The following is a 12,235-nucleotide window of genomic DNA, read 5'->3' as shown; positions in this document are numbered from 1 at the left end:
CCCCCCGAAACCAATAAAATTTTTTCGGGCCATCAAGTACTACCTAAGGAACCATAGTAACCGCCCCGCCATGATCGTTCCTCATTTTTTGCATTTTGCGGTCAAAAAACTAGAACTCCGCCCAACTCCCATATTTTCATGTGCTATAACCCACGCCTATCGAGTGGGCCGGGCCCTCCAAACCCGAATCGCCTAAAATATTTGCGGGCCATCAAATACAACCTAAGGAACCATAGTCACTGCCCGCCATGACCTCTCCTCGTTCTTTTGCATTTTACGGCCAAAACACTAGAATTCCGCACGATTCCCATATTTTCGTGTGCTATAGCCCATGCCTTCTGAGTGGGCCCGAGCCCCCGGACCCCGATCGCTTAAAATTTTTTCGGGCCATCAAATACAACCTAAGGAACCATATTCACAGTCCCGCTATGACCGTTCCTCGTTCTTTTGCATTTTACGGCCAAAAAACTAGAATTTCGCCTAATTCCCATATTTTCGTGTGCTATAGCCCACGCCTTCCGAGTGGGCCCAGTCCCCCCAGAACCGGATCGCCTAAAAATTTTCCGGGCCATTACAACGACCTAAGGAACCATAATCACCGTCCCCCCATGACCGTTCCTCACTTTTTTGCGTTTCCGGCCAAAAAACTAGAATTCCGCTCGATTTTCATATTTTCGTGTGCTATAGCCCACGCCTTCCGAGTGGGCGCGGGCCCCCGGACCCCGATCGACTAAAATATTTTTGGGCCATGAAATACGACCTAAGGAACCATAGTTACCTCTCCGCAATGATCGTTCCTCACGTTTTGCGTTTTACGGCCAAAAAACTAGAATTCCGCCTAATTCCCATATTTTCATGTGGTATAGCCCACGCCTTACAAGTGGGCCGGGCCCCCCAGACTCGGATCGCCTAAAAAATTTTTGGGCCATCAAATACGAACTAAGGAACCATAGTCACCGCCCCGCCATGGCCTCTCCCCATTTGTTTTGCGTTTTACAGCCAAAATACTAGAATTCCGCCCGATTCCCATATTTTCGTGTGCTAAAGCCCACGCCTTCCGAGTGGGCCCGAGCCCCCGGACCCCGATCGACAAAAAATGTTTTCGGGGCATCTAATACGATCTAAGAAACCATAGTCACCGCCCCGCCATGACCGTTCCTCGTTGTTTTGCATTTTACGGCCAAAAAACAAGAATTCTGCTCGATTCTCATTTTTTCGTGTGCTATAGCCCACGCCTACCGAGTGGTCCCGGGGCCCGCCGAACCAGATCGCCTAAATTTTTCTGGGAAATTAAATACGACCTAAGGAATCATAGTCACCGCCCTTCCATGACCGTTCCTCATTTTTTTGCGTTTTACGGCCAAAAAAGTACAATTCTGCCTGATTCCCATATTTTCGTGTGCTATAGCCCACGCCTTGCGAGTGGGCCCGGGCCCCCCAAAATCAAATCGGCTAAAATTTTTCCGAGCAAACAAATACGACCTAAGGAACCATATTCACTGACCCGCCATGACCGTTCCTCGTTGTTTTGCATTTTACAGCCAAAAAACTAGAATTCTGCCCGATTACCATATTTTCGTATGCTATATCCCACACCTTCCGAGTGAGATCGGGCCCCTAGACCCAGATCGCCTAAAAAATTTCCGGGCCATCAAAAATGACCTAAGGAACAATAGTGACCGCCCCACCATGATCGTTGCTCATTTTTCGTATTTTACGGCCAAAAAACTAGAATTCCACCCATATTTTTGTGTGCTACCCACGCCTAACGAGTGGGTCGGGTCCCTCGGACTCGGATCGCCTAAAATTTTTTCGGGCCATTAAATACAACATTAAGGACCATAGTCACTGCCTTGCCATTACCGATCCTCATTTTTTGCGTTTTACGGCCAAACAACTAGAATTCCGCATGATTCCCATATTTTCATGTGCTATAGCCCACGCCTTCCGAGTGGGACCGGGACCCCGGACCCCGATCGCCTAAAATTTTTCCGGGCCATCACATATGACCTAAGATACCATATACACATCCCCTCCATGACCGTTCCTTGTTCTTTTGCATTTTACGGCCAAAAAACTAGAATTCCGCCCGATTCCTATATTTTCGTGTGCTATAGCCCACGCCTTTCGAATGGGCCCAGTCCCCCCAGAACCGGATCGCCTAAATTTTTTTCGGGCCATCACATACGACCTAAGGAACCATAGTCATCATCCCGCAATGAATTGTTCCTCGCATTATTGCGTTTTCGGCCAAAAAACTAGAATTCCGCCTGATTTCCATATTTTCGTGTGCTATAGCCCACCCCTTCCGAGTTGGCGCGGCCCCCGGACCCCGATCGCCTAAAAATTTTTCGGGCCATGAAATACGACTTAAGGAACCATAGTTACCGCTCCGCAATGATCGTTCCTCATGTTTTGCGTTTTACGGCCAAAAAACTAGAATTTCGCCTGATTCCAATATTTTCATGTGCTAAATCCCACGTCTTCCGAGTAGCCCCGGGCCCTCGAACCCCGATCGACCAAAAATGTTTTCGGGCCATCTAATACGACCTAAGGAACTTTAGTCACCGCCCCGCCATGGCCTCTCCTCGTTTGTTTTGCATTTTACGGCCAAAATACTAGACTTCCGCCCAATTCCCATATTTTCATGTGCTATACCCACGCCTTCCGAGTGGGCCCCGGCCCCCAGACCCGGATTGACCAAAAATATTTTTGGACCATCTAATACAACCTGAAGAACCATAGTTACCGCCCCGCCATGACCGTTCCTCGCTTTTTTGCATTTTACGGCAAAAAAATAAGAATTTCTGCCCGATTCCTATAGTTCCGTGTGTTATAACCCACACCTTCCGAGTGGTCCCGGGGCCCGCCGAACCGGATCGCCTAAATTTTTATGAGAAATTAAATATGACCTAAGGAACCATAGTCACCGCCCTGCCATGACCGTTCCTAGTTATTTTGCGTTTTACGGCCAAAAAAGCAGAAATCTGAACGATTCCCATATTTTCGTGTGCTATAGCCCACGCCTTGCGAGTGGGCCCAGGCCCCCCGAAACCGGATCACCTAAAAAAATTTTGGGTGAACAAATACGACCTAAGGAACAATATTCACCGACCCGCCGTGACCGTGTTTTTTTGCATTTTACTGCCAAAAAACTAGAATTCCGCCCGATTACCATATTTTCGTGTGCTATAGCCCACGCCTTCCGAGTGAGCCCGGGCCCCCAGACCCAGATCGTCTAAAAAATTTTCGGGCCATTAAATACAACCTAAGGAATCATAGTCACCACCCTGCCATGATCGTTCCTCATTGTTTTGCATTTTACGTCCAAAAAACTAGAATCCCGCCCAATTCCCATATTTTCGTGTGCTATAGCCCATGCCTAATGAGTGGGCTAGGCCCCCCGGACTCGGATCGCCTAAAATTTGTTCGGGCCATCAATATGATATTAAGAATCATAGTCACCGCCTCGCCATGACCGTTCCTAGTTTTTTGCGTTTTACGAACAAAAAACTAGAATTCCGCTAGATTCCCATATTTTCGTGTGCTATAGCCCAAGCCTTCTGAGTGGCTGCGAGCCCCCGGACCCCGATCGCCTAAAACTTTTCGAGCTATAAAATATGACCTATGGAACCCTAGTTACCTCTCTTCCATGATCATTCCTCATTTTTTGCGTTTTACGGCCAAAATCTAGAATTCTGCCCGATTCCCATATTTTCGTGTGCTATAGCCCACGCCTTCCAAGTGGGCCGGGCCCCCCGGAATCGGATCGCCTAAAATTTTTTCGGGCCATCAAATATGACCTAAAGAACCATAGTCACCGCCCCTTCATGACCTCTCCTCGTTGTTTTGCATTTTACGGCCAAAAGACTAGAATTCCGCACGATTCCCATATTTTCGTGTGCTATAGCCCAAGCCTTCTGAGTGGGCCCAGGCCCCCCGAACCTTGATCACCTAAAAATTTTTCGGGCCATCTAATATGGCCTAAGGAACCATAGTCACCATCCCGCCATGACCGTTCCTCATTTTTATGCATTTTACGACCCAAAATCAAGAATTCCGCCTGATTCCCATTCTTTCGTGTGCTATAGCCCATGCCTTCCGAGTGGTCCTGGGGCCCCCGGAACCGGATCGCCTAAAATATTTTCGGGCCATAAAATACGACCTAAGGAACCATAGTCACCGCCCCGCCATGACCGTTCCTTCTAATTTTGCATTTTCGGCCAAAAAAGTAGAATTCCGCTCGATTCCCATATTTTCGTGTGCTATAGCCCACGCCTTGCGATTGGGCCCGGGCCCCAGGACCCGAATCACCTAAAATTTTTTGGGCCATCAAATACAACCTAAGGAACCATAGTCACCGCCCCGCTATGACTGTTCCTCGCTTGTTTTGTGTTTTACGGTCAAAAAACTAGAATTCTTTCCGATTTCCATTCTTTCGTGTGCTATAGCCCATGCCTTCCGAGTGGTCCCCGGCCCCCCCGAGCCGGATCGCCTAACAGTTTTCCGAGCCATCAACTACGACCTAAGGAACCATATTCACTGACCCGCCATGACCGTTCCTCGTTGTTTTGCATTTTACGGCCAAAAAACAAGAATTTCGCCTGATTCCCATATTTCCTTATGCTATAGCCCACGCCTTCCGAGTGGGTCCGGGCCCCCAGACCAAGGTCGCCTTAAAATTTTCCGGGCCATAAAATATGACCTAAGGAACCATAATCACTGCCCCGCCATGATCTTTCCTAATGTTTTGCGTTTTACGGCCAAAAAACTATAATTCTGCCTCATTCCCATATTTATGTGTGCTATAGCCCACGCCTTACGAGTGGGCCGGGCCCCCTGGACTCGGATCGCCTAAACTTTTTTTCGAGCCATCAAATACGACATTAAGAACCATAGTCACCGCCTCGCCATGACCGATCCTCATTTTTTTTTGCGTTTTACTGCCAAAAAACTAGTATTCCACCCCATTCCCATATTTTCGTGTGCTATAGACCACGCCTTCCGAGTGGGTGCGGGCTCTGGACCCCGATCACCTAAATAAATTTTGGGTCATGAAATACGACTTAAGGAACCATTGTCACAGCCCCGCCATGACCGTTCCTCGCTTGTTTTGCGTTTTACGGTAAAAAAACTAGAATTCGGCCCAATTCCCATTTTTTTGTGTGCTCAATAGCCCACGCCTTTCGAGTGGTTCCGGGCCCCCGGAACCAGATCTCCGAAAATATTTTCGGGCCATTTAACTACGACCTAAGGAACCATATTCACCGACCCGTCGTGACCGTTCCTCATTGTTTTGCATTTTACGGCCAAAAAATAAGAATTCTGCCCGATTCCCATATTTTCATGTGCTATAGCCCACGCCTTCCGAGTGGGACCGGGCCCCCAGTCCCGGATCACCTAAAAGTTTTCCGGGCCATCAAATACGACCTAAGGAACCATAGTCACACCCCGCCATGATCTTTCCTCATTTTTTGCGTTTTACGACCAAAAACTAGAATTTCGCCTCATTCCCATATTTGCGTGTGCTATAGCCCACGCCTTCCGAGTGGGCCGGGTCCCCTGGACTCGGATCGCCTAAATTTTTTTTGGGGCCATCAAATATGACATTAAGAACCATAGTCACTGCATCGCCAAGACCGATCCTCTTTCTTTGCATTTTACGGCCAAAAAACTAGAATTCCGCCCGATTGGCATATTTTCGTGTGCTATAGACCACGCCTTCCCAGTGGGCGCGGGACCCCGGACCCCGATCGCCTAAAATTTTCCAAGCTATGAAATACGACCCAAGGAACAATAGTTACCGCTCCTCCATGATCGTTCCTCATGTTTTGCATTCTACGGCCAAAAAAACTAGAATTCCACCCGATTCCCGTATTTTCGTGTGCTATAGCCCACACCTTCCAAGTGGGCCGGCCCCCGGACTCGGATCGCCTAAAAAATTTTCGGGCCATCAAATACGACCTAAGGAACCGTAGTTGCCATCCCGCCATGACCTCTCCTCAATTTTTTGCATTTTACGACCAAAATATTAGAATTCCGCTCGATTCCCATATTTTCGTGTGCTATAGCCCACGCCTTCCGAGTGAGCCCGGGCCCCCAGACCCAGATCGCCTAAAAATTTTCTGGGCCATCAAATACTACCTAAGGAACCATATTCACAGCCCCTCCATGACCGTTCCTCATTCTTTTTTGTTTTACGGCCAAAAAACTAGAATTCCTCCTAATTCCCATATTTTCCTGTGCTATAGCCCACGCCTTCCGAGTGGGCCCGGTCCCCCCAAAACCGGATTACCTAAAAAATTTTCGGGCCATCACATACGACCTAAGGAATCATAAACACCGTTCCGCCATGATCGTTCCTTGTTTTTTGAGTTTCCGGCCAAAAAATGAAAATTTTGCCCGATTTTCATATTTTCGTGTGCTATAGCCCACGCCTTCCGAGTGGGCGCAGGCCCCCGGACCCTGATCGCCTAAAAAAATTTTGGGCCATCAAATACGACCTCAGGAACCATAGTTACCGCTCCACAATGATCGTTCCTCATGTTTTACGTTTTACGGCTAAAAAACTAGAATTCCGTCTGATTCCAATATTTTCATGTGCTAAAGCCTACGTTTTCCGAGTAGGCCCGGGCCCTCGAACCCCGATCGACCAAAAATATTTTCAGGCCATCTAATACGACCTAAGGAACTATAGTCACCACCCTCCATGACCATTCCTCGTTCTTTTGCGTTTTATGGCCAAAAAAGTAGAATTCCTCATGATTCCCATATTTTTGTGTGCTATAGCCCACGCCTTGCGAGAGGGCCCAGGCTCCCCGAAACCGGATCAACTAAAATGTTTTCGGGCAAACGGCTACGACCTAAGGAACCATATTCACCGACCTGCCATGACCGTTCCTCGTTGTTTTGCATTTTACGGCGAAAACACTAGAATTTCGCCCGATTAACATATTTTCATGTGCTCTAGCCCACGCCTTCTGAGTGAGCTCGGGCTCCCAGACCCAGATCGCCTAAAAGGTTTTCGGGCAATCAAATACGACCTAAGGATCCATAGTTAGCGCCCCACCATGATCGTTCCTCATTTTTTGCATTTTACGGCCAAAAAACTAGAATTTCGCCCAACTCCCATATTTTTGTGGGCTATAGCCCACGCCTAACGAGTGGATCGGGCCCCCCGGACTCGGATCACCTAAAAATTTTTTGGGGCATCAAATACGACTTTAAGAACCATAGTCACCGCCTCGCCATGACCGATCCTCATTTTTTGCGTTTTACGGCTAAGAAACTAGAATTCCGCACAATTCCCATATTTTCGTGCGCTATAGCCCACACCTTCCGAGTGAGCCCGGGCCCCCAGACCCAGATCGCCTAAAAATTTTCAGGGCCATCAAATACGACCTAAGGAACCATATTCACAGCCCCACTATGACCGTTCCTCGTTCTTTTGCGTTTTACGGCCAAAAAACTAGAATTCCTCCTAATTCCCATTTTTTCGTGTGCTATAGCCCACGCCTTCCGAGTGGGCCCGGTCCCGCCCGAACCGGATCGCCTAAAATTTTTCCGGGCCATCACATACGACCTAAGGAACCATAATAACCATCCCACCATGACCGTCCCTCGTTTGTTTGCGTTTCCGGCCAAAAAAATGAGAATTCCGCCCGATTTCCATATTTTCGTGTGCTATAGCCCACGCCTTCCGAGTGGACGCAGACCCCCAGACCCCGATCACCAAAAAAAATTTTGGGCCATGAAATACGACCTAAGGAACCATAGTTGCCGCTCCGCAATGATCGTTCTTCATGTTTTGCGTTTTACGGACAGAAAACTAGAATTCCGCCAAATTCCCATATATTCATGTGCTATAGCCCATGCCTTACAAGTGGGTCGGGCCCCGCCATAGGATCGCCTAAAATTTTCGTGCGCTATAGCCCCCACCTTCCGAGTAAGCCTGGGCCCCCAGACCCAGATCGCCTAAAAATTTTCAGGGCCATCAAATACGACCTAAGGAACCATATTCACAGCCCCACCATGACTGTTCCTCGTTCTTTTGCGTTTTACGGCCAAAAAACTAGAATTCCTCCTAATTCCCATATTTTCGTGTGCTATAGCCCACGCCTTCCGAGTGGGCCCGGTCCCCCCAGAACCGGATCGCCTAAAATTTTTTCGGGCCATCACATACGACCTAAGGAACCATAATAACCATCCCGCCATGCCCGTACCTCGTGTTTTTGCGTTTCCGGCCAAAAAAAGAGAATTCTGCCCGATTTCCATATTTTCGTGTGCTATAGCCCACGCCTTCCGAGTGGACGCAGACACCCGGACCCCGATCACCTAAAAAAATTTCGGGCCATGAAATACGACCTAAGGAACCATAGTTGCCGCTCCGCAATGATCGTTCTTCATGTTTTGCATTTTACGGACAGAAGACTAGAATTCCACCTAATTCCCATATATTCATGTGCTATAGCCCACGCCTTACAAGTGGGTCGGGCCCCCCGGACTCGGATCACATAAGAGTTTTTTGGACAATCAAATATGACCTAAGTAACCATAGTCAATGCCCCGCCATGGCCTCTCCCAGTTTGTTTTGCATTTTACGGCCTAAATACTAGAATTTCGCCCGATTCCCATATTTTCATGCGCTAAAGCCCACGTCTTCCAAGTAGGCTCGGGCCCCCGGACCCCGATCGACCAAAAATATTTTCGGGCCATCTAATACGACCTAATAAACCATAGTCACCACCCAACCATAACCATTCCTCATTCTTTTGCATTTTACGGCCAAAAAAGTAGAATTCCGCCCGATTCCCATATTTTCGTGTGCTATAACCCACGCCTTGCGAGTGGGCCCGGGCCTTCCGAAACCGGATCGCCTAAAATGTTTTCGAGCGAACAAATATGACCTAAGGAACCATATTCACTAACTCACCGTGACCGTTCCTCGTTGTTTTGCATTTTACGGCCAAAAAACTAGAATTCCACCCGATTACCATATTTTCGTGTGCTCGCCCACGCCTTCTAAGTGAGCCCGGGCCCCAAGACCCAGATCGCCTAAAAATTTTTCAGGCCATCAAATATGACCTAAGGAACCATAGTCACCGCCCCGCCATGATCTTTCCTCATTTTTTGCATTTTACGGCCAAATAAATAGAATTCTTCCTAATTCCCATATTTTCGTGTGCTATAGCCCACGCCTTCCGAGTGGGCCCGGTCCCCCCAGAACCGGATCGCATAAAATTTTTTCGGGCCATCACATACGACCTAAGGAACTATAATCACTATCCCGCCATTACCGTTCCTCGTTTTTTTGCGTTTTTGACCAAAATATGAGAATTCTGCCCGATTTCCATATTTTCGTGTGCTATAGCCCACGCCTTCCGAGTGGGCGCGGGCCCCCGGACCCTGATTGCCTAAAAAAATTTTGGGCCATCAAATACGACCTCAGGAACCATAGTTACCTCTCCGCAATGATCGTTCCTCATGTTTTGCATTTTATGGCCAAAAAATTAGAATTCCGCCTGATTCCCAAATTTTCATGTGCTATAGCCCACGCCTTACAAGTAGGCCGGGCCCCCCGGACTCGGATCGCCTAAAATATTTTTTGACAATCAAATACGACCTAAGGAACCATAGTGACCGCCCCGCCATGGCCTCTCCCCTTTTGTTTTGCGTTTTACGGCCAAAATACTAGAATTTCGCACGATTCCCATATTTTTGTGTGGTAAAGCTCACGTCTTCCGAGTAGGCCCGGGCCCCCGGACCTCGATCGACCAAAAATGATTTTGGGCCATCTAATACGACCTAAGGAACCATAGTCACCGCCCCGCCATGACTATTCCTCATTCTTTTGCGTTTTACGGCCAAAAAAGTAGAATTCCGCCCGATTCCTATATTTTCGTATGCTATAGCCCATGCCTTGTGAGTGGGCGCCCCCCCCCCGAAACCGGATCGCCTAAAATGTTTCCAGGCAAACAAATATGACCTAAGGAACCATATTCACCGACCCGCCATAACCGTTCCTTGCTGTTTTGCATTTTACGGCAAAAAAACTAGAATTCCGCCCGATTATCATATTTTCGTGTGCTCTGGCCCACGCCTAACGAGTGGTTCGGGCCCCCGGACTCGGATTGCCTAAAATTTTTTCAGGCCATAAAATACAACATTAAGAACCATAGTCACCACCTCGCCATGACCGATCCTCATTTTTTGTTTTTTACGGCCAACAAACTAGAATTCCGCATGATTCCCATAGTTTTGTGTGCTATAGCCCACGCCTTCCGAGTGAGCCCGGGCCCCCAGACCCAGATCGCCTAAAAATTTTTAGGGCCATCAAATACGACCTAAGGAATCATATTCACAGCCCCGCTAGGACCGTTCCTCGTTCTTTTGAGTTTTACGGCCAAAAAACTAGAATTCCTCCTAATTCCCATATTTTCGTGTGCTATAGCCCACGCCTTTCGAGTGGGCCCGGTCCCACCAGAACCGGATCGCCTAAAATTTTTCTGGGCCATCACATACGACCTAATGAACCATAATAACCGTCCCGCCATGACCGTTCCTCGTTTTATTGCGTTTCCGGCCAAAAAATGAGAATTCCGCACGATTTTCATATTTTCGTGTGCTATAGCCCACGCCTTCCGAGTGGGCGCGGGCCCCTGGACACCGATAGCCTAAAATATTTTCGGGCCATGAAATATGACCTAAGGAACCATATTTACCGCTCCACAATGATCGTTCCTCCTGTTTTGCGTTTTACGGACAAAAAACTAGAATTCCGCCTAATTCCCATATTTTCATGTGCTATAGCCCACGCCTTACAAGTGGGTCGGACCCCCCGGATGTGGATCGCCTAAAATGTTTTTGGACAATCAAATACGACCTAAGGAACCATAGTCACCACCCCGCCATGGCCTCTCCCCGTTTGTTTTGCGTTATACGGCCAAAATACTAGAATTCCGCCCGATTCCCATATTTTCGTGTGCTAAAGCCCACGTCTTCAGAGTAGGCCCGAGCCCCCGGGTCCCGATCGACTAAAATTTTTTTCGGGCCATCTAATATGACCTAAGGAACCATAGTCACCGCCCCGCTATGACCATTCCTCATTCTTTTGCGTTTTACGGCCAAAAAAGTAGAATTCCACTCGATTCCCATATTTTCGTGTGCTATAGCCCACGCCTTGCGAGTGGGCCCAGGCCCCCCAAACCAGATCGCCTAAAATGTTTCCAGGCAAACAAATACGACCTAAGGAACCATATTCACCGACCCGCCATGACCGTTCCTCGTTGTTTTGCATTTTACGGCCAAAAAATAAGAATTCCGCCCGATTACCATATATTCGTGTGATCTGGCCCACGCCTTATGAGTGAGCCCGGGCCCCCAGACCCAGATCGCCTAAAAAAATTTCGGGCCATCAAATATGACTTAAGGAACTATAGTCACCGCCCCGCCATGATCGTTCCTCATTTTTTGCATTTTACGGCCAAAAAACTAGAATTCCGCCCAACTCCCATATTTTCGTGTGCTATAGCCCACGCCTAACGAGTGGTTCGGGCCCCCCGGACTTGGATCGCCTAAAATTTTTTCGGGCCATCAAATATGAAATAAAGAACCATAGTCACCGCCTCGCCATGACTGACCCTCATTTTTTGCATTTTACGGCCAAAAAACTAGAATTCCGCACGATTCCCATATTTTCGTGTGCTATATCCCATGCCTTCCGAGTGAGCCCGGGCCCCCAGACCCAGATCGCCTAAAAATTTTCAGGGCCATCAAATACGACCTAAGGAACCATATTCATAGCCCCGCCATGACCGTTCCTTGTTCTTTTGCGTTTTACGGCCAAAAAACTAGAATTCCTCCTAATTCCCATATTTTCGTGTGTTATAGCCCACGCCTTCCGAGTGGGCCCGGTCCCCCCAGAACCGTATCACCTAAAAGTTTTCCGGGCCATCACATACGATATAAGGAACCATAAAAACCGGCACGCCATGAGCGTGCCTTGTTGTTTTGCGTTTCCGGCCAGAAAATGATAATTTCGCCCGATTTCCATATTTTCGTGTGCTATAGTCCACGCCGTTGAAGTTGGCGCGGGCCCCCGGACCCCGATCGCCTAAAAATATTTCGGGTCATGAAATATGACCAAAGGAACCATAGTTACCGCTCCGCAATGATCATTCCTCATGTTTTGCGTTTTACGGACAAAAAACTAGAATTCCGCCTAATTTCCTAATTT

Source organism: Nicotiana tomentosiformis, chromosome 1 (genome assembly GCF_000390325.3).
Source record: "Nicotiana tomentosiformis chromosome 1, ASM39032v3, whole genome shotgun sequence".
Taxonomy (NCBI): Eukaryota; Viridiplantae; Streptophyta; class Magnoliopsida; order Solanales; family Solanaceae; genus Nicotiana; species Nicotiana tomentosiformis.
Note: the sequence above shows the minus strand (reverse complement) of the source record.